Consider the following 23151-nt stretch of genomic DNA (forward strand, 5'->3'; position numbering starts at 1 on the left):
AATCACATAAATGGGATTGTACATAAAGGGTACATATCTCCGCACATGGTTATGAGGGTGTTTAGAGGCTGTAGTAAAGTTGTAAAGGAAAGGGCATATAAGTCTCTGGTAAGACCCCAACTAGAGTATGGTTCCAGTGTATGGGACCCTCACCAGGATTACTCGATTCATGATCGTGGGGAAAAAGAGAAAAGCAGCTTGATTTGTTCTGGGTGATTTCCGACAAATGAGTAGCGTTACAAAAATGTTGCAAAGTTTTGGGCTGGGAAGACTTGGGAGGAAGAAGACTAGCCGCTCGACTAAGTGGTATGTTCCGAGCTGCCATCGGAGAAATGGCGTGGCATGACATTAGTAGACGAAGTATGAGTGAGTCTTTAAAAGTAGGAAAAATCACAATATGAAGATAAAGTTGGAATTTAAGATGACAAATAGGGGTAAATTTTCGTTTATAGGGAAGGGAGTTAGGTATTGGAATAACTTACCAAGGGAGATGTTCAATAAATTTCCAATTTCTTTGAAATCATGTAAGAAAAGACTAGGAAACAACAGATAGGGAATCTGCCACCTCGGCGACTGCCCTAAATGCATATTAGCTTTCATTGATTGATTGATTGATTGATTGATTGATTGATTAACACTGAATTATCAAAAAGAACAGTTTAATTATTCTGTTACGCATGTTTTAATTCCATGTTCCGTTCTACATTTAAGTGGGTCATGGAGTAGTTTGTCCATAGATGTTAATTCCATTGTTCTTTTTAATAATTCAGTGTAAATGGATTAGTACTGATGGTATTAGCTGAAGATGTCCGCTAAGTGGACGAAGCATATACTAGTATTTGCTGTGAGATAATGACTTTTATCTGAATAAATAGTGTATTGAATTGGTGGATCATTTGTATTTGTATATGCCTAGTTACAGGTGTTACGAATTTATCCACCCTGTGTATCTGTTACAAGATTGCTAGCCTCTAAGTGAGTTACAGAATTTCCGTGTAATCAAATGACAGTTGTGTACATTATTAGGCTATACAAAGTAGTTTGCATTTCCTCTTTCCGAGGAACTTTCGGAGAAATCAAACTTGCATCCTTCGTCCTAATACCAACACACTTTCATTTATTGATTTTGTCCTCATGAAGCAGTGGTAAAACATTTTTGCCATAACCGAAAATATAAGATAGATAACCGACTTAAGCGTTGCGGTTGGTTAATCACTTTCCTTAATTCTCTAGAGAATGGGTTCGATCCCGTCTGAAGTCGCAATCATTTAAAGGCTGTGTAATTACCACAGCCCCGCTTAATAAGCTTCCGACCATTTGAGAACTCCTATGGGACAAATTTCCATGACCCAGGTGCGTCTTAAAATCTACAGTAAATGAAGGAACATTAAACAAATGTCATTATTATAGTGCGCAGATACATACTGTATGTCAATTGACAGACTCTCATATACACTTACACATGACTGCAAATGGAATTACGGTATGATAATAATACTAATAATGTAATTAAGTGTTCAGACCGAAGGTTGGCTGGATACGAGACAGTTTCACTTTCAGCTACCACGGGAAGCTTGAGTGTGCCTGCAAGGCAAGCTGGAGAAGTGAGAAGTTACGTAACGTCTTGTTACTTTATTGAAACAGAAGGTGTTATTACATATCAATTTGCCAAGCACACTGAATCTACACATCCAAATTCCCTAAATGCCATATTTTTACGATATTTACCACAGAGACTGACTGCATTAGAAATGGTACCTCTAGTAGCTCATACCTCAAACAGTTTCTTACAGAGAAATTCAAAGATCAGACTGAGAAAGATCGATGAAGTAAAACATGTATTCAAGCCCATACCTGAAGACACGGTGTAGTGTTAACACCATATCTTATCATAAATGGATGTGAGCGTAATAATAATAATAATAATAATAATAATAATAATAATAATAATAATAATAATAATAATAATAATAATAATAATAATAATAATAACTTTGAAAGCAATAACTTTCGGGTGCAATCTATAGAGCTCGTGATTCACAACAGTACAGTTTTGCACTAAAATCATATAATAATATATACATGCATTCATTCTTTCATGTTACTTTCAACTTACGTCATTTGTGGGTATTGGACAAGTGACATCGATAATCCTTCTTAAAATTCAAACAGAAACAGGAATATTCGATATTATAGAATCAGTGATTACGAAGAAGCGATAGCAACCCCCAGCGTGATATTCAGGTATAAAGAGAGATTGGAACCGAGCCTAGTTGTGATAGGGCGAGAGATGACAAGGGGCTGGAAAGGTAATTCGGCATGCTGAAAGTAAGAACTCCACGCCGAAGGGTCACGTGTTAATTTCACGTCGCTGTTATTGATATGTGGTGGTGGTCAACTGATAATCTGGATATTTAATAATATAATAGTATCAGTGTAGTCGGATATGGGCAAGATAAGGAAGTGGATAAGTTGGAACTCTCAGTCTCAGAATGAAGAAAGCGTATACATCCACGGATTAAATCCTCATTGTCTTTGTGGAGCTTGGACACATTCCACTCGGTCAATTCTACACTGCGTGTAATGAGTGGATGGTGACATTTCATTACATATTATGTAGACTGATATTGTGATTGATCTGTCTTCACCATCCATGAACTAAATTAGGCTCATCAATTATGTGGGTTTGTTACACGTATATGCTCTTCCTCTGTTTCACCAGATGCAGTTCCACTCTTTAGACAATGAGCATTGTGTGTCACTTACAGCGTAGTTTTTTTTAAATTACACATCTCGTTAGAACTACAATGTGATTCAATAATTAACTGTTTTATTAATACAGATGTCACATTCATACTGTCATTCACACACTAATAAAACACGTCAGCTCTAAAATGAGCTACATGAGGTATCACTAAAAGGAAAGTGAGGCCAGATTCCAGTACTTTTAACAATTCAAAACTCGAGCTCCTAAAATTCGCACTAAAATTCAAATAGGGGTATAATGTGTTTTAATTGACATTCGTATTTTAACTAGATTTATTTCGTTACTTAACTTAGGTGCTAATGTCACCCTGGCCATCACTCCTGTGTTATTCATGACTGAGATACGTTCTAGAAGTGCCAATAACGCGAGTATTGAACGGGAGATGACGGAGTATCATAGATATTCACACCCAATACTTTGTTTGTGCAAAGGAAAATGAACCGTAAATGCATTATGCTGCAGACATACGTAAATACGTCTTGCAAACATATCGTTATTGCCGGGACAAAACCTCGTATGTGATAATATTTTTGGAGATATACTGACCCTCAGCACATACATTATGAGGAGCGAGAATGCGTTGACAGTATTCACACAATATTGCACCTTAGATGACAGAACCTTACCGGCCAAAGTTCTAAGCTAAAATATTTCACTTAGGAGGTTTTGTCCCGGCTGCAACGATATATTCCTACTGTACCGTACGGTAAGGTTATGTTTCCTTTACACTTAAGCATAGGAAAATGAACACAAATGGACTACATAGCGATATGTGGCTGGGAGGCATGACAAGTCTTAAGGAAAATAAGGGATAGGAAGAGCATTTTCAGATACGTAGTATTAGAACAAGGCCATCGATATGATTTTCCTTCTTCTTGCTCCTCCGGCCACATTACTTCACCGGAAGATTTTGCTATCTCTGTCCACCATTCCAGAACATTTCCTGTTTTCTTCCGATAGCTTCAAGCATCCCAGTATGCTGGCCATTTCCTCTCACTATCCTTGATCTGTCAGTTACATATACTTTTTCACTAATCATGCCCTAGTACTGTACATCGATCTCATTTAACACGCTTAACATCCTTATTCGTTCAGGTACAGGCCTCTGTATAATACACCCAGGAATAGCTCACTCCAGACTAGACAACAGCAGAATAATTCAGTACGTACATTTTCTGAGTTCAAAGTCCGTTATGATTCTCTTACCCACACCCTTCTCAGAGTTGAGATGATTGACGTTATGACTGAAGAGTGAATTACGTATTGTATCCTCATATTAGCACATAAATTCAGTAAGCGCAGTCCATTCCTGTTAGATTTCAAGTTTTTCACATATTTTTCATCCACCTTCTCATACATACTCTTCTAATTTTCGCACTGTTAACCATCCGCTGCCAATATAATGCCATACCTTTACTTTCTACTCTCACTCAATGCTTCTTAAAACTAGACTCACAAATCGTTTCCTGCTAATACACTGAGGCAATTCTAACTCTAATTACTGCAAACATCACATCTAAACATAAATATCGTTCATCTGTAGAAGTCGGACAGAAACTAGGCCTACGTTGCGTGAAAACGTTTCATAACACTGTGAACTCAGCACTCAGCCCACTATTAAAAGAACCCTTTCTCCACATTTTGTCTCCATATCCTAATAGTTCTAAGTTATTATTCCAGACAAGTTTCCATATTTGTTGTGGTCAGTACATGATGTGGATTTTGACCAGTTTCATGGCCGGATGTCTTTATTGGCAGCAACCACATGTGCAGGGATGTATTCAGTGTTATGTATTTTTGTATTTCTGTATTTTTGTGGCGGATGATAGTTTAGCCGGGCTGAATAGTTCGGACGGTAGAGCGCTAGCCTTTTGACCTCAACTTGGCAGGTTCGATCGTGGGTCAGTCCTGTGGTATTTGAAGGTGCTCAAACACGTTAGCCTCGTGTCTGCAGATTTGCTGGCAAGTAAAAGTACTCCTGCGGGACAAAATTCCGGCACCTCATTGTCTCCGAAGAACATAAAAATGTAGTTAGTGGGACGTAAAACTATTATTATTATTATTATTATTATTATTATTATTATTATTATTATTATTATTATTATTATTATTATTATTATTATACTTCATAGAATTAAGACGTACACAATCACCCAGTCTAGAGTCAGAGAAATTAACCATACGCAGTTAAAATGCCCGGTCTGGCCGGGAATCTAAACCGGGGCCATCTGGACAGAAGGCCAGTGCGCTGACAGTTCAGAAAATTAGCCGGGCGGAGATATTTCCTAAAATACTCAATCTATCCTGCTTGCTCCCCCTGCCAATTCTGCGCTTTCACTTCAATACCGGCAGCGACGCATCGAACCCCAGTAATTTTGCCCAGTCATTTCCAAGGAGGCATTGGCCATTCAAATGGAAAATCGGATTCTTCCATTCAGTTTGAGGATTGTCAGAGACACTGTAAGTGTACCTGTAAACTCATGAAAAATCAGGTGCTTGGCTGTACTTACAAATACTCTCTGTGAGATTCGAGTAGTCCGTGAAGACTAATTTTATACCACAGAAATTGATAATGAAAATCTCAGGACCACACCTAGCCCCTTAAATCTTGTCAGTAGTACATGACTTTCACCGAACTGCAAGGACTCAAGAATAATTCAACTCTCCTAATGATTATTACTATTATTATCTTTGTCAACCAGTGTACATTAAGGAACTTTTTCCCACGTGACCTCTATAATTTGTTATGAGATATTTACTAGTAATTGATGATAGTTGGACAGGGCGAGTTGGTCGTGGGGTTATAGGCGCGCAGCTGTGACCTTCCATCCAAGAGATAGTGGGTTCGAACTTCACTGCCGACAGCCTTGAAAATGGATTTCCGTGGTTTCCCTTTTTTACACCAGAAAAATGCTAGTGCTGTACCTTATTTAGGGCCATGGCCGCTTCCTTCCCAGTCCTAGCCCTTTCCTATCCAATCGTCGCCATTAGACCAATCTGTGTCGGTGCGACGTAAAAGCAAATTCTAATATATATATATATATATATAGCTGACAAGTTAGTGGGAGTAACTAATGGAACTGAATTTTCCCCAAGCAATCGTTTATCACCTCTTCAGCATTTCAAATCAGGTCTTATATAATGAAATCAATTGCCAAGGTACAGCAAAGTATAACATTAATAAGCAGTGTCTTCTTCTTAATCTTTCTGGCTTTTTTTTCGAAAATACAGAGATCGCCTTGACCATTTTAAATACGTGCTTAAGGAGCGCTCAAACTAGAGACCCCAATGTCAGATTTATTAGCAACATTAAGGAACCCCTTTTTAACGGACGCCTCCAAACGTCTTTAGCAATTGAAAGGACGTTAAATGCAAGTAATTATAACACTACCCAGCATGATTTTTTCGGCAAGCATCTGATACGTGATATCAACTAAATAAGGTCTCCTGATTTCAGAAATGTCATTGGTGATATTGTATCACATCTATTTTTCGTGTTATTTGCCATTTACTGTCTGAAAATGTGTCATTGCGGCACAGTGCTGCTTTGTGACAACAGCGAATCGGCTGTTGTTAGAGTGGTCGTGGTTTGTTTAAAGGCTGTACTACTTCATAACAGAAACATTCTAGCTTCGATTCTTGTGGCACATTTAGTTTCACTAAAAGAAAATTATATCACAATGCAAACTGTTTTAGATAAAATAAAATATCATGAGCACCGGTGGGATGTGTGTAGTGACTTGAAGGTGTGTGGTATTCTATGAGAACAACAAGCAGGCTACACTAAATTCCCTTGTTATTTATGTGAATGGGACAGAAGTGCTAGGAACGAACACTGGTCTGCCTTCCTGGCCCAAGAGTCACGTTTTGACACCTGGTGTGAAAAATGTTACAAATGATGCCTTAGTTGAGCCACAAAAAATATTTTGCCATTACTACACATCAAACCGGGAGTCATGAATTAGTTCGTTAAGGCCTTGGACAAAAGTAGCCCCTGTTTCAAGTACACTGCAAGCAAATTTCCACATTTATCTGATGCAAAAGACAAGGAAGGCATTTTTAATGGACCACAAATTAGAAAGCTTCTGAAAGACAGAAACTTCGAATAGACGATGAATGACGTGGAATTTGCTGCATGGAATTCAATAAGAGACGTCATAATGAAGTTCCTAGGAAATGTAAAGTATGAACAACACAAAACAATAGTGAAAATGATGTTGGATGGTATGAAAGAGTTGGGGTGTAGAATGAGTCTGAAGCTGCACTTTCTTCATTCTCATCTCGATCACTTTCCGGAAAATCTTGGAGCTGTTAGTTAAGAGATGGGAAAGAGGTTCCACCAGGACATCAACGAGGCAGAAAGAAGATACCATGGGAGGTGGGATGAACCAATGATGGCCGACTACGGTTGGTGTTTGAAAAGAGAAGACAAACTTGATGCAGTCAGACGCTGGGCAGCCAAGCGTTCATTCCAAGGGGACATCTAGGACTGTTAATGTTTATTTTGTTCACATTTATGAATGCATAAAGATACTGCATAAAAGTTACATTCTTTGCTTGTAAATCACGTTAAATTTTCAAAATAAATTGCTTTCATTGCCTCAGAGTTGTTTGTTTATGTGTTTTATATAAATCAGTATTATATTACAATAAATGCTAAATAGTTCATTGTAATTTTATACTCAATAATTATTCATTGCGTATAATAATTCAAGACAATATTCAACTATTTCGAAATATATATAATAATACAAAAAAAAGAAATATTTCCAAAATTATCAACATTTGTCAGTAGTTTTTATATGCAATATTCAGGTCTGTCTCTTATATTGATATACCTATTGCGAGAAAACGTGACGTGATACGTTGAAACGGACAACGGATTCGTGTTCAGCGACCCAAAATTAGTTGAGATCACATATCACACCTCTTGCCGCAAAAGGAAAGTTTGAAAATGCTGGGTTGTGTAATTAGTACTTTTATAATTGCATTAACAACGAACTGGTGAACTTTTTTACTGTATTTTATTAAGAAGATTTGAAAACAAATATAAATGATGAGAACTTTACTAGACTAACGATACCTTGCATCTGTAAGAGGAGCTATCGTTCTATCTACGAAGTTGGTGCAAGAGTATAAAATTTTCCAAATCGTTCGCTGTATCTTCATCATAGATGTATACTATTTAAATTTTCAACGACTTCTAGAATTTCACATCAATAAAATGCCTAACAGTTTTGATTCACCCTACCCGGAGACTGCTGTTCTCAGGCAATGCTATTTTGTAAATCGTATTTATCGTGCCGTTTTCACGAATTTCGTTGATAAGTTTTATGTGAAAAAGGGACGTGAATGGCAGTTGTTGTTTTAAGGAAGAAAACCAGTTATCAGTTAGTGAGTGATGATGAAGGACATGTTCTTGAAATTCCAAGATGAAGGTAGACATCTCCTGGTCCGTACGTATTCATAGATAGCAAAGTTTAATGTTATGGCCAACCATAAGTCATATATCATAAATAAAAACCTTTGTAACGCTTTCTGTCATCGTCAAAAGAGCGGTGTTTTCAGTCCCGACATGAGACACTTAAAGTCCTATATGAGGCTAGGGCGAGCAACGATCCTGAGATCCTACTGAAATATTAAACGTAGAGGAAGACATACACAGATAAACTGAATGAAAAGAAAACCGTTCATGATTCAGTACAAGAAAGTATAATAGTCGCAAAGGCAGATGCAAAATCGTATAAGATTTTTACGGCCTATGAAATTTCATCAGATACCTCCAGTCAGCCCCGAAGCAATAGGACAAACCACTCCGAGAACTTCTTGTTGACGAGAGAGAAGATAGTGAAGAATCTGTCTAAACTGAGATTCAATAAAAAATTACAAACTCTTCATGAAGGACGAAGTGGTTGCAATCATTGTTAAAACAAAAACTGAAAAGGCTTCAGGACTCGACAATATCTACACTGAACATTTGAAATCAATTAATTCGGATATAACAGAGATGCTAACCCTCATATTCAATGATTGTATGTGAAGAAGATCTATATCTGAACTACGGAGACAATCATGGTAAGAGAACATAAGAGAAAAAGGAGCAAAAGAGGCCCTAACTTGTGTAAAAGAACAGCTCTTGAATGTAATAATTATATTTTTAAACTACTCCTAAACCGAGTAAAACCACAGTCCTACAAGTGATACTACCAAATTAATGTGTATTCACTACAAGAAGGCTCTCCATACAGGAAGTAGCCTATTTGCAGTCTTAAAATACATTGGCAATGCACGAGCACAACCAGCAACTCCGCTCTACACTAGATTCGACATCATTTACAGGAGCATTCTGATACAAAAGTTGGCAATGTTATTTGGGTACGAAGAACTCACATTGGAGATGATAAAATACATCCTCAAAAATAAAGTATGTGAGAGTGAATGAAGGCATACCACCGACAAACGAGATAAGTTTTCTTGGGTGACATCCCATGAGTCCTCTGTGATACAACTTAACGTGAGTGGACATTGTGCATGAGGTATACACTGAAAATTCCATGCCATTTGCGTATGCAGATAATATCGTCGCTCGACCGGTAAAAGGTTGTATTCCACAAAGCTCTTCCTATCAGTTATTCTCCTTAAGACTGGTCACGCCTCCCAGCCACGTATGGATATGCAGTCTATCAGAGCAAATTTTGTTATGTTCATTTTCCTATGCCCAGGTGTAAAAGAAAATGAACCTTACAGTACCGTACTGTAGGAATGTACGTTTGCATTGCGTATTTACGCACTCCTAGTGTACAATGCATGTAAGGATCATTTTCGTTTAATCGCCGAATTAGGAATACGAAAACAACGGACATTGTTCTGATGGACTGCGTATCCATATGTGGCTGGGAGGCGTGACCAGTCTTAAGGAGAATAATGGATAGGAAGGGTATTGTGGGATACAACGTTTTACCGGTGAAGCGACGATATAGTATTGCACTCTAGGTGTCACACAGATTTAAAAACAGCATTTAATAGCCTGGCCGAACAGGAAGAAAATAACTCCTTGAGGATTAAAAACTCAAAAACGAAGATTGTTAATTTGAGGAAGGAGAAACTCCAAAGGTAGGCGACTGTATCCTAGAAATGGTTCTTTCTTTTTATATCTAGTTATGACAATCTAAATCACCCGTTCAACATCAAACGCTGAATCTCCAGCTGTATCAGTCTTCATATTCAAAGTAGTCTCAGTTACAACCACACGGAATACAAGTAACCTGGCGAAAAGTTACTGTACCTAACCAAAGAAAATCAGAAAACCTAAGAACGAGATATCTGAAGCTCATATTACAGATTTCCATATTTCCTTGGATCAGGCTAAGGTACATAATAACGAAGGAAACAGTCCTTCTCCAGGACATCAAAACAATCTTAGGAACAGAGGATACACTTGCCTCTCGCACCATCATTGAAGAGAAGGAAGAGAAAGCGAAATAAGTACAAAAGGAGATCTACAATACAAATGCCCTCCAAACAAAGATATGAAAGGCCTTCAAATTCCACGTAAGGCATATAATATCTGTACGATGATTGACACCCACGGTTTCCCCAGAAAGGTCTTCACGACCAGTAGACGCCATTATACAAGATGACGCTTGTAAATGCCAACTATGCGACGTGAAATACACGACATATCACTTGAAAGACTGTACCAAATGAATAATTTCACTTTTCGAATGAGCTAAAGACTGGTACTGATATTTCATGTGCACATTAGGCTTTGCAATATGTAATAAACTAAATTGTAGAAGTAAGAATTAATGTTATTTGCTTTACGTCCCACTAACTAGTTTTACGGTCTTCGCAGACGCCGAGGTGCCGGAATTTAGTCCTGCAGGGGTTCTGTTACGTGCCAGTAAATCTACCGACACGAGGCTGTCGTATTTGAGCACCTTCAAATACCACCGGACTGAGCCAGGATAGAAGCTGCCAAGTTGGGGTCAGAAGGCCAGCGCCTTAACCGTCTGAGCCACTCAGCCCGGCAATCGTAGAAGTAAACTCTATCTGGAATTATGTTTCATGACAAGAAAATGTTTCTGTAAATTTGAGTTTAGCGTTGTTTGAGACACTCATCCCCGAAAACAAGGTCACTAAGCGAGTAACAATTTGTTGAAGACACACTATCCCATGGCTCATTTTTACAGCAACTTCATTACATGTTTTCACCTCCAGGTAGAGTAATACTTGACAAATACAGTCTTCATATCCCGTCATGTACCTATCTTCACTTTTTAGATACTGATCACATTCGAAACAATGGACTTAATAGGGTCATCTTAACTTATATTCTTCTCTACTGTAACACATTCCTCCATACATCAAAGATATAATTCGTCACTTGCTTACATGGCAGCAATGAGCTAATTCTCAATTCACTTGGAAGGCTCTTCACACATTTTCCACATATCTTTCTTTGCTATTTGTTAGTAATGATGTAAGCAGTTTGGTTTATGCTGATGGCATGACTGTAACATAGACAATGTGTCAAAAGAACCTACTGATGTAATTTCAGCGGAAATTCGAAGTGCAAAGTGTGAAAAAAAAATATTTTCTTGCTTATTGTGATTTCGTTGGAGAAGATCTTAAGGATATAGTGTTGCTACGAAAATAGGTTTAGGTGAACCATATCATACGGGACATTCTATTTATTCAGGGGATACCAGTGTAACGGGATAAATCAAGTAAGGGTACACAAAGCTGGGTTCGAAGCACGATTAATTGATTAGAATGAACTGTGTTCACGGATGGAATTTGTCTTGCATTCATAACTTTCCAGGTCCAAAATTTAGAGCTCCGTACAGAATTAAAAGTTATGTTAAAGGCAATAACGCCCTCCATTGCTGGAGTTAGATAGGGATGGTAATGACTCTGTTGGGAAACGTGCCTTTTAGGAACTATGATGGGAGAAGGTTTCAAAATAATGAAATATTTGGATGAATATGTGTGCATGGTTTAGCGTCGGTGGTGTAACATGTGAGGTAGATGGATGTCCTAGTTTGGATTATCTACGAGAGCGATAATAATAATAATAATAATAATAATAATAATAATAATAATAATAATAATAATAATGGCGTATGGCTTTTAGTGCCAGGAGTGTCCGAGGACATGTTCGGCTCGCTAGGTGCAGGTCTTTTGATTCGACTCCCATAGGCGACCTGCGCGTCATGATGAAGATGAAATGATGATGAATACGACACAGACACCCAGCTCCCGTGCCAGCGAAATTAACCTAGTATGGATAAAATTCCCTACCCTGCCGGGAATCGAACCCGGGACCCCTGTGACCAAAGGCCAGCACGCTAACTATGTAGCCATGGAGCAGGACTACGAGAGCGATGAAATATGCCGTAGAAATGCGCTGGGTACAACGTTTTGCGAGCGCCAATTTTTCTTCTGAAGGGCAACACGCATCACAGTTCAGGCCGAGAGAGTTTAGCAGACATTCCTCCTGAGTCAGTTTGCAGAGAAACTCATATTTTGTTACACCTTCATTTCTCCCACAGTTAAGGAAATTTGATCGGCATAGATGCGATAGGCTAAGGGATGAAACCTTCCAGTCAGGTAGTGCTTCAGTGACAGTGAACATGTGTAATCTCGAGTCAAAGTTTGTCCGTGTCTACCACAGAGTGTGAGCGATGGCTACGGTGATTCAATCCTGGAATTAATAATAATAATAATAATAATAATAATAATAATAATAATAATAATAATAATAATAATAATAATAATAGTAATAGTAATAATAATAATAATTTCGTGTGGCTACTTCTAGCCGAATGCAGCCCTTGTAAGGCAGACCCTCCGATGAGCCATCTGCCATATGTAGGTAACTGCGTGTTATTGTGGTGGACGATAGTGTTATGTGTGGTGTGTGAGTTGCAGGGATGTTGGGGACAACACAAACACCCAGCCCCCGGGCCATTGGAATTAACCAATAAAGATTAAATTCCCCGAACCTGCCGGGAATCGAACCCGGGACCCTCTGAAACGAAGGCCAGTACGCTGACAATTCAGCCAACGAGTCGGACGGAACTGATAACTTAAAGGTACGATGGGAGAAGTTCGAGCCGCAAAGAAGTATATGTAGTGCAGTTAATATAATTAGATTTTCAAAGAAAGTGTCTATAAAACAAATAAGACACGGTAACTTACCTGGTGAAATGCGATAAAAAGTTCAAATACAGAAAGATAAATATTATCGAAAATTTACGGCAAAATGGACGTCGACGAAGAAAATATGACAAGACGTATCCCATTCACTGACTTTGTGGGTGTGCGTGTTTGTGTACTTGTTCCCCAGTTTCTTATACAAGTGCTCTTTATCTTCGTGAATAATAAACACTTAATTTTATTTTATTTTTGCTATTTGCTTTACGTCGCACCGACACAGATATGTCCCACGGTGACGATGGGATAGGAAAGGCCTAGGAATTGGAAGGAAGCGGCCGTGGCCTTAATTAAGGTACAGCCCCGGCATTTGCCAGGTGTGAAAATGGGAAACCACGGAAAACCATCTTCAGGGCTGTCGACAGTGGGGCTCGAACCCACTATCTCCCGATTACTGGATACTGGCCGCACTTTAGTGACTGCAGCTATTGAGCTCGGTAATAAACACTTAATAACCTGTCTTAAGTTAATTATTGGTATTGTTTTCAGTCAATCGACCGGGTCAGAAATTGAATGAATGAAGCTCCTATATAGCGGCGAGGATAGGAATTGTGCCGGCTGCCGAAGCCGGTCGCCCTCCTCTGGGGCAATGATTAATGAATGACAGATGGAATTAAATGATATTGGAGAGTGGTGCTGGAATGTATTATGACAGGGAACACCGGAGTACCCGGAGAAAATCCTGTCCCGCCCCCACTTTGCCCAGCACAACTCTCACATGGAGTGACGGGGATTTGAACCACGGAACTCAGTAGTGAGAGGCCGGCACGCTACTGCCCGAGCCACGGAAGCTCTTCAACATGAATATTCTACGACGAAAATGTGCAATTATATATTTATATCTTCCTAAGTAGTCAATTATAACTGAATGTCATTCGAGGTTTAGTGAGTAAATTCAGTGATAATTCCCGTTTGGGAGTGAAATGGCGTCATTTTGAAACTGTGTTGAAAACAACTTACTCATTCAAAAAGGATGTGAATACTTCACAACCTACAAGGAAGAAAACAATAATAACCCCACATTATATCGACGGCTTACTTCTAAAACCTCGTATGTCGCAATGACCTTCCTCTCCATTATTATTCTTAAGACTCGTCACGCCTCCCAGCCACGTATAGATATGCAGTCCATCAGAACAATGTTCGTTGTGTTGATTTTCCTATGCTAACGTGTAAAGGAAAATGAATCCTAAATACATGATACTGTAGGAGTGTGAAAAATTCTCCATGCAAACAACATCCCTACAATACGGTATGGTAAGATCCAATTTCCTTTACAAATTATCATAGGAAAATGAACACAACGAAAATTATCATAATGGACTGCATATAAATATGTGGCTGGGAGGCGTGACCAGTCTTAAGGAATATAATGTGTACAAAGAGCTTTGGGACATACGAAGGTTTAGAAGTAAGCCGTCGATATATTAGAAAATGGAAGAGCGCGAATGAAATCTAAATGTAGTTAGAAGTATCAATAAAACGTTTAACAACAGCAGGCGAAGGAAGATGGCCGCAACTTTTCGTAGTATGCATGTCCAATACAAGAAAAGGTAGACTCACAAAAGACAAACTCAGGCACTATAACATAGTGGTCAAATCCGAATGTCTGTACGCAAGTGAATGCCTCAGAATGACAAGAAAGGCTAGACCGAGATAAGCAGAGAACGCAAGATCCTTCGCAAAATAATGTGTCCTAATATAACAGATGGACAGCATAGACTCCGTGGAAGAGAAGAGCTATACAGGGATAAGGAATGGCTGATTGAGTCAATAAGGAAACGACGAAAGAAGTTATAAGGACATCTGTACAGGATGGATGCAACGGGACTATTTAATGTATTGGAAAACAGACCTAACGACTCTGATAAATTGGTCAAGGAAATAAGGAAGGGCGTAAGTAGCATGGGACTTAATCGGGAGGACATCGCTAACCGATCAAAATACATGTCAGGGATCAACAACTTAAAGAGATTCACGATGATCAAAAGCAGCAAAGCGAATGGACAGAAGAGAGAAGACATGCGGCCAGAGAAAGATTACAACGCTTTTGTGCTGCGAAAAAGGCTTCCAGAAATGCCTTATCGTTAATTGACGTGGTCTATAATGGCATTAAACGAGATAAAATATCTTTAAAAGAGGTATTCAAGAACAATTGTCACCATAGCTTGGTTCTTAAGATAAATTTCATCATTTATCATCGATAATGACGATAAATCACTTATACATCCCCGAGCGATATCGTTTGGACCCATGTGGAATAAAACACAAGGCTTAACGTGAGTATTCGATTCTAAGAGTGTTACTTTATTCTTTAGGTGGAAATGTTCTAAGGAAGTACGACACGGTTGATGTACAATGTCCTGAAACATTGCCATTTTGAAGGACTTCCTTAGTCTACAATTTAAACAACGTGTTGAACTTTCACATTTCAGAAATACGCTCCCAATTTTATTAGTATAATATAATTTACAAAGTTATGAAAGAATATTGATGACACTTGTTTTTAGCACTTATTTTGAATATTGACGGCTTACTTCCAAAACCTCGTATATCCCAGTGCTCTATCTACCCATTATATTCCTTAAGACTGGTCACGCCTCACAGCCACATATTTATATGCAATCCATTAGAATAATTTCCATTGTGTTCATTTTGCTATGATAACGTGTAAAGGAAAATAGATTTTACCATACGGTATTGTAGGGATGTTTCTTGCATGGCGAATTTTCGCACTCCTAGAGTATAATGTATCTAAGGTTCATTTTCCTTTACACTGTAGCATAGGAAAATGAACACAATGAACATTGTTCTGATGAACTGCATATCTATACGTGGCTGGGAGGCGTGACCAGTCTTGAGGATAGTAATGGATAGGAAGAGCATTGAGACATACGAGGTTTTAGAAGTAAGTCGTCGATATGAAGTTATTATACATTTTTCCTCTCTGGATTGAAAAAAAGAATGATGATTTATTTAGGGATTATTAACCGATTGGTCTGAATTCGGTTCTTTGATTCACTGAGCGCGGTTAAATTAAATACGAAAGGGAATATTACAGATATGTAATTCATGAAATAACTTGTTCAATATTTCACACACGGTTCCCTTGAAATTGAGATTGAAGAACGAATATCTCAAACTACAACTTAGCACGTTCATTCTGGATTGGTTGCAACATCGTTGAAGGAAAATTGTTGTTGGTCCCTCCGTCTAAGAATAGAAGGAACTTCATCATGTACCTCAATTCTGAACGTAGAACATTACTTCTACGTTGCAATATGCAGTAGGTACATTGTAACTCATAAAATATATTATTGTCCAATTATGTGAAATACTTCCAAAATTTCTCTGGAAGCAAATTTTTCATGGAACAATCGCTACTAAATCCGCTACATTGAAAGCCTTGGTCTGTAAAAATGACTGCTGATCATTCCGAAGTCCTCAAACCGGGTGAGTTTTCCGTGCGGTTAGGGGCGCGCAGCTGTAAACTTGCATCCGGGAGATAGTGGGTCCGAATCCCACTATCGGCAGCCATGAATATATTTCTCCGTGGTTTCCCATTTTCACACCAGGCAAATTCTGGAGCTGTACCTTAATTAAAGCCACGGCTGTTTCCTTCCCAGTCATAGCCCTTTCCTATCCCATCGTCGTCATAAGACCTATCTGTTTCGGTGCAATTGGCAAACAAATAAGTCCTTAAGGTATTTAAGTGACACGTTGTCAATATTTCATATTCCCATATATCACTGTAACTGAAAGAGCTATGAATGTAAAGCCCAATTAAATATTAATACGTAACATGGCTCCAATTTTAATATACACGGCTGTTCATCGTAAAAAGACATAGTGAGCAGAATGGACCTCATCGTCAAGTCAGTGTGAAACATGTGGTCCAGTCGGATTTTATTTCGAATAGTATCTCCTACGTCACCTGCTAGAATATGCAAGTGATATAGAGAAAATCACAGAACGATAGTTCTGACGGAAGAGCATTCTTATAAAGTGAAGGCAACACCCGTGCATTATTCTTTATTCATTGCTCTGCCAGAAATTACAGGTGAACACCTGCTGTATTTCATGGAATCTAGCGGGAGAAATACATGAAATAGTGAAATATAGTGGGAAGGCAGGGATGGCATGCCTTCACAGAGTAAAAACATGAGCTTGGGATGTTACTAAGGTACTTTCTTGTTGGACAAAGGCAGTAATTGAACCTATTAATTATCAAGGGAGCAGGAAGGATTACAACAACAATGCAGGTAAATCATTGATCAGTATACCATGCAAGGTTTTCCCTGGGATTTTAGAAGGGAGCGTGCAATCAGTAAGTTGGAGGAAAACCAGTGTGGTTTCAGACGACAGAGGGGCTGCCAGGATCAGATTATTAGTACGTGCCAGGTAAATGAAAAATGCTACGAGAGGAGTAGACAGTTACGTTTATGTTTCATAGATCTAAAGCGGATATATGACACAGTACCGAGGGGAAAGATGTTCGCCGTACCTGGGGACTGTGGTATTAACGATACATTATTAAAATAAATCAAAGACATTTATGTTGACAATTGGGCTGTGGTGAGAATAGACGTTAGAATGAGTTCGTGGTTGAAGATCACTACAGGGATTAGACAAGGCTGTAATTTTTCACCTTTGTTTTTCAGAGTTTGCGTGGATCATCTACTGAAATATATCAAGTGTCAGGGAGGGATTCAGTTATGTGGAAATGTAGTAAGCAGCTTGGCCTATGCCGACGACTTGGTCTTAATGCCAAATTGTGCTGAAAGCCAGCAGTCTAATATCTTGGAACTTGAAAATAGGTCCAATGAGTATGAAATGTAAATTAGCCTTTCCAAGAATAATGTGATGTCAGTACGTAAGAAACCTAAGAGGACTGAATGTCAGTTTCTGAATACAAAGCTGCAAGACGTAGATCATTTCAAGTATTGATGATATCGATAAATTACTTCTAAAACCTCGTATGTCCCAATGTTCTTCCTCCCAGCCACATATTTATATGGAGTCCATCAGAATAATATTCGTTGTGTTCATTTTCCAATGCTGATGTGTAGATAAAATGGACTTTGCCATGCCGTATTGTACGGATGTTGTGAATATGTCCAATTTACGGACTCCAACCGTATAATGTATTTATGGTTAATTTTCCTTTACACATTAGCATAGGAAAATGAACACAAGGCAAATCGTTCTGATGGGCTGCATCTCCATATGTGGCTGGGAGGCGTGACCAGCCTTAAGGAATATAATGGATAGGGAGAGCGTTGAGAGATATGAGGTTTTAGAAGTAGGTAGGATGGTAGTATAGTAAGCGAGATTGCATCAAGGTGCAGCAAAGCCAATACAGTGAGCTCGCAGTTGTGATCAACAGTTTTCTGTAAGAAGGAAGTCTTTACACTGGTCTGTTTTCGGACCAGCTTTGCTTTAGGGAACGAAAACTGAGGGAACTCAGGATATCTTGTTCATAAGTTAGAAGTAACAGACATGAAAGTAGGAAGAATGATGGTGGTTTATACAGGTGGGAACAATAGTAGGAGAGTACTCAGAGTGAGTTGATAAAGGTTAAGTTAACTATAAACTCGAGTGAAGAAGTTTACGCATAAACCGGCTTCGGTGGTGGGGTCATGTAAGGCGAATGGTGGAGGACAGGTTACCTAGTAGAATATAGGACTCGATCGTCGAGGTAAGAGAAATAGAGGGAGAGACCAAGATGGCAGTGGTTACATTCAGTTTCTAATGATTTAAAGATAATAGGTATAGAATTATACGTGTCCACAGAACTAGTTACACATAGAGGATTGTGAAAGCGTTAAGTAAATTCACAAAGGGTTACAGACTGAAAGATAAAAGTCATAATAGTCTATAGGAAAATGTGTGTTCATAAAATCTCTCCAGTTCAGAATAGCAAATTGAAGAAATTATTTGAGAACCTCTTCAGTAATATTAATTTTTAAAATGGTATTAAACTGGTTTCTGCTATTTATCTGGGAATAGACGTGGCTATCGCCCCTACCCCTTACATTATGTGAATAATACGTTTGTGTATGTATGAGTTACTGTTTGGGCTGTATATTGCCGTTGGCATAATATTTCCGAAGCTAATTTTGGATTCGGTGTTTACAAATTTGTTAGTGTATTGTAAATCCAATTTCCCTTGCTATTAAGGTTATCAGCATCTGGATTCCAAAGTTTGAATCTGTAGGCAGACACTTCTACAACGGTGTCTAAACCATGATAATGGGTTATACAATTTCGTGATTTTAAAAATATGTGACATTTTATGCCAAGGAACACTATGATTAATACTAGAGTCCTTAGCTTTACGTAAAGTACTCCTTCACATTTTTTGAAATCAGAACTACGAACCTCAACTTAGCATTTTTATGCGTTTTAAAATGAAAAATTAACATTTTTGTCTGTACATCTAGCATTTTGCAGTAATTATTAATTTTCAATTTATAATTTAATTGCGGTTTTAAGAAACATATTGAGTGTAAGTTAATATTAATAAACAGGTAATGTCAGTTAATAATATAAATGTGATGTCATATTTTATTAGAGCTAGCGAAGAATAAGATTACAGAAACTGTAGTATAATTGTATATCGACGGCTTACTTCTAAAACCTCGCATCTCTCAATGCACTTCCTATCCATTTTCTTCCTTAAGACTGGTCACACCTCCTAGCCACATATGGATGTACAGTCCATCAGAACAATTTTCGTTGTGTTCATTTTCCTGTGGGGGAGTGAAAGGAAAATGAACCTTACATACATTAAACTGTGGGAGTGCATTAATTCGCCATGACAATAACATCCCTACAATACGGTGTGGTAAGGTCCATTTTCCTTCACATATTAGCATAGGAAAATGAACACTACAAAAAAGGTTCTGATGGATTGCATATATATATGTGGCTGGGAGGCGTGACAAGTCTTAAGGAATATAATGGGTAGGAAGATCATTGTAACATACGAGGTTTCAGAAGTAATCCGACGATATATACTTTAAAATTATTTAGGGTAAAACTAGTAGAAAGAAATGTTATACTGATGAAAAACTAGAATAATAAAAAGAAAATGTTCGAAATTAACTCACGCTCATGAGTCAGTGACGCTGTTGAAGGGAACCATACAACATTCCTGAATATTTTATTCTATCATTCGATTTCTCTTATCACAATTCAATTGTATTTATTGAAACGTTTTTCAGCATCTACAATAATGGTCGGACCTCAAATGCATAGTATCACTGATTGAGCAAATTCGTTACACATGGTGGATTGTTTAGCGTTTAGTAAATTCGCAATGGCTTACAGACTGAACATAACAGCCTATTGAAGAAAAGGATGTTCATAAAATCTCTCCAGTTGAGAATAGCAAATTGAAGGAAGATGTTCATTAATTTATACTTTAGTTTCTTAGTCCATATCAACGTCAAACCAGGAGAAATTCTTGGAACGCAATTTAATAAAAGTCTATATATGAAGACTTAAAGTAAATACTCAAACTCCTCGGTTTAAGTTTCCAGAAGGAGAATTTAAAAAATGAATATTTCTATTTGGATAATACAATCGATTTCACATTTACAACGAATTTTAGAACAAACTTCACATTTTGTAGTGCATTTAAAACACATCAAAAGTGTGTGATTTACACATCGTGAAAATGATACTAAAATTACAAGCCTTTATAAGCAATGCGCGATATCACTATTGTAAAAAAATTAACACCCGTAAGAGTTTTCCGTATGGTAGCATTCGATCTACGTCCGTTGGCAATAGTCCTTCGCCACGAGCTAAATACCACAATAAAATGATCTCCAAATTCTGCCGAAGTGTGATACTCTCGAAATCTATATATTGTCGTTGCCGAGACTAAGCCTCCTATGTGATAATATTTTTGAGGATGTACTGACCCGCAGGACATATATTATGAAGAGCGAGAATGCCTTGACAATATTCACACAATATTGTACCTTAGATGACAGAACTTTACCGGCCAAAGTTCTAAGCTAAAATATTTCACATAGGAGGTTTTGTCCCGGCAGCGACGATATATAAAATAAGATTAAGGTTTGTACATTGCTCAGAATTAAAAAAGAATGGTATTTCTGCATCGATCGTAGCCACGGTAAGAAGGAAATTCAATTTTTAACTTTCCGTCATGTCTGTCTGTCTGTCTGTCTGTCTGTCTGTCTGTCTGTCTGTCTGTCTGTCTGTCTGTCTGTCTGTCTGTCTGTCTGTAAGCACATCACGAGTGAACAGAATGTAAAGAAAATAGGTACGCTAAGTTGGGGAATAAGGCATTACAATCTAGGCTATAAGTGATTTTATTCACGGTGGTTGAAATGGTAGTTTAGGGGAATTCTAAAATTTAATTTTCAAATATCTATGTTATTAGTGGTCATATCGATAAATACTACATAATAAAAGATATAGATAATACAAATTCCTATTATTAATATCTTATATATTTTTACCGTACCGGCTATAATAACAGTATAATAATTTCGTGTGACTATTTCTAGCCGAGTGCATACCTTGTAAGGCAGACCCTCCAATGAGGGTGGGCGGCATCTGCCATGTTTAGGTAACTGCGTGTTAATGTGGTGTTATGTGTGGTGTGCAAGTTGCAGGGATGTTGGGGACAGCACAAACACCCAGCCCCTGGGCCATTGGAATTAACCAATGACGGTTAAGATCCCCGACCCGGCCGGGAATCGAACCCGGGACCCTCTGAACCGAAGGCCAGTACGCTGACCATTCAACCAACGAGTCGGACTATAATAACAGTGATATTCATAATTTAGACCAGGACCAGGTGTTTCCAGTTTGATAGGGCTTGTGGGCCACATTGGAAACCTTAGGCATGATCGCTGACCACACTTTCATATTTTGACAATTTTCATTATATTCCGCAAAGAGAACAGAGGTACCAGTATGAAATAATATTCATAGTTCAATTGAAATAAAGGTTCAAAATTAAATTGTTTAAAACACTATTTTTACAATCGCATGAAGGAGCGGAATTCAGAATATACACTGTCATACCCAGGACGATTGAATTTGGAGGAAGAGCACCCATCAATGTCAGTTTTTTAATTCATATTTGTCAAATGACAAACAGTAAATAAAACTACAGAAAGACAAACTGAAATTAGTAATACAGTCAAAAAGAAACTTAGAGGAGGGAAATTCAGTGGGAGTACTGTGAAGGGAACAATGATATACAGTTGTAAGAGTCTAAAATCCCACCAATGTACTTCCAGAGTACTACCCTGAAAACTTCTGCAAGTGCAACATTGTGTACAAGCCAGTACTCAAAATGAAATAAGAATGAAGAATGGATACCGCTTCTTATACCAATGTCAATTAAAGTATTTCTTGGTATTCAATGCCTGCTACGTTGCACAAAATGTCGACAGTGACGTTGGCATGGATTTCAAAAATTGGTATGGATTCCATAGCTATTTTTATAATGGTTAAAACCGAGCACTGGCATTTTTGAGGGCTCATTTTCCGCCGAAGGTTGTATTTAAAATTGTTTAAATCAAAAATAATCTTTTCATCCCAAGTGAATACTTAAGAACAGGAAATAGTATTAAAGAATGTATTAGTTAATGTTAATGTTGTACTCTGTCAGAGATACAGGCGTAAATGTAATGAACTATGTCGAATTCAGTTTAATATTTGTCTGTATCTGTAACAGCATCACCGGAATATGGATGCGTGAATTTAAATCAAGCTTAGTATTCGGTTTAGTATGAGGTTGAGTATCGATGGCCTAGATAGAATACCTCGATCTCACAAAGTTCTTCCTATCCATTATCTTCCTTAGGAATGGTCACGCCTTACAGCCACATTTGGGTATGCAGTCTATCAGAGAAATGTTCTTTGGGTTTATTTTCCTATGCGTGCGAGTAAAGGAAAATGAACCCTATAAAAATTTTACTCTAGGAGATAGGAAATACGTCACAGAAACATCATCTCCTATAGTACGGTACGGTAAGTTTCATTTTCCTTCACACATCGGCAAGCGGAAAAAAGAAGACAACGAACATTGTTCTGGTGAACTGCATATCCATGTGTGGGTGGGAGGCGTGGTCAGTCTTAAGGGAAATAATGGATAGGAAGAACTGTGTGAGATAGGA

This window comes from Anabrus simplex, chromosome 2 (assembly GCF_040414725.1).
Source record: "Anabrus simplex isolate iqAnaSimp1 chromosome 2, ASM4041472v1, whole genome shotgun sequence".
Classification (NCBI taxonomy): Eukaryota; Metazoa; Arthropoda; class Insecta; order Orthoptera; family Tettigoniidae; genus Anabrus; species Anabrus simplex.